The sequence below is a fragment of the Sapajus apella genome, unplaced genomic scaffold, assembly GCF_009761245.1.
Source record: "Sapajus apella isolate SASKATOON/1434 unplaced genomic scaffold, GSC_monkey_1.0 scaffold47, whole genome shotgun sequence".
NCBI lineage: Eukaryota > Metazoa > Chordata > Mammalia > Primates > Cebidae > Sapajus > Sapajus apella.
Genome location: NW_022436987.1, coordinates 15,039,616 through 15,041,386, shown reverse-complemented (window position 1 = coordinate 15,041,386; position 1,771 = coordinate 15,039,616). Strand labels below are relative to the sequence as shown.

The 1,771-nt window shown below is 37.7% G+C and overlaps 1 pseudogene; it reads right to left on the bottom strand.

The window, feature by feature from the left end:
- Positions 1–1,112: 1,112 nt before the first annotated feature.
- On the bottom strand, positions 1,113–1,224 carry LOC116525370 (annotated as a pseudogene).
- Positions 1,225–1,771: the final 547 nt, after the last annotated feature.

Below are 1,771 nucleotides of genomic sequence, written 5' to 3'. Positions count from 1 at the left end.
TCCTGCATATGGAATTCAGCCATGTGACTAAATTTTGGCCAACAGGATGCATGTGAAAGTAAGATGTGGCAGCTTCCATAAGCCTCCCTCAGTCCCTTCTTCCTCCTTTCCTTCCTCCTGCCCCTTGGAATGTGGATATGATGACTGGAACTCTATTATGGACCAGGGGAATAAGGGACACACCCTGAAGATGGCAAAGCAGAAAGCCAGAGGGAGCCTGTGCCCTGAGGACTTGAAGAGGGCAGCCTTACCATCTCCAAGTTGATTCTCTCTAGGTTTTTAATATCTGTACATTTGTTTCTTGCCCCATTTAAAATAGTATTATTTTATATCTTTGATACAGCCAAACCTAATTCTGATTCAAAAAATAAAACTATACCAAATCTGAGGTGTGCACTTTCCCCCTTATCTGAGTTTAAAGAGCTGTATAAAGATCAGATATAATCACGGAACTTTAATATTCAACAAATAAAATAAACACACCACATTGTAATGATAAACAAAAGGAGAGAATCCCCTGGATACACAGAAATATTTAGCAATTCAAAAGAGGGTTAATATGAGGAATGAGAAGATGTACGACTCTAAGAAAAAAAGGAAAACTGTAGGAACATCTACGATTTGTATTGTCAATAACCTCTAGAAGCTACTGATCTATAAAACAGGATCGAATCAGCAACAAGAAAAAATCTACTTAAGGGAAGGTTTTCTTGAAACAAAACGTGGCCAGGCATGGTGGCTCATGCCTGTAACCCCAGCACTTTGGGAGGCCGAAGCAGGCGGATCACCTGAGGTAAGGAGTTCAAGACTATCCTGGCCAACATGGTGAAACCCCGTCTCTATTAAAAAAAGAAAAAGAAATGAGTAATGAATTTTAGAATGCAGTGAAGGTAATTAACAGCAGATAGGGTATCACCAAAATCTGGGTGCCCTGGTTACTTACCTTGCTCATTTCAACTTATAACAAGTGCTTAATCAAACTATAGTTGGACTTTAGAAGCTTCAGTATGAGTCCTAATTAATGAACTGCAACCTAACTTAGTATGTAAACAAACTAAAAACCTAATTTAGTAGTGTGCTTTTTTTTTTTTTTTTTTTTGGCTTAAAAAATCAGGGGAAAGCTCGAATGTAGTCCCCACTACCACAAATTAAGCAGTAGAGTTTCCCACAAAAACTAGATAAACCACCTTTGTGATCATGGGATCTCCCCTGCCAGGTAAATATTTGCTTTATAACAAATAGCTGAAGTTCAGCTAATCACAATAGCTGAGCTTCAGTCAACGATAGACAGCCAACTGTTCAAACTGGGTTAAATTAAGGCAAACACCAGCCTTAACCAACGAAGCTGCCTCTATACCCCACTTCTATTTTCTGTGTATCACTTTCTTTTCCCTATCAATAAATATCACCCACACATGTGGTAGGGCAGAGCATTCTGACCTGCTTTTAATCTGGACTGTAATTGAGTCTAAACTTACAAATAAAAGCCAACTAAGATCTGTAAAGTTAGATTTGTTGTAACTTTGTCTTTTTTTAACACTATTCTTTCTTAAGTTTACAACACAAGTCCATTCTATTCTCTCCAACATTTGGCTTAACCTGTTTGGTTATGAGTATTAAGTCTATTAGGCATGAAATCCCTCAAGTTTTTCTTTCCACATTTATACCTCATCTTCACCTGACTGTGTCTTCACCAAAAAAACTTCTAAATCTAAGAGAAATATTTATATTCTTCCCCATTTTAAGGCCAATCCTTTTTCTGCATCCTTGA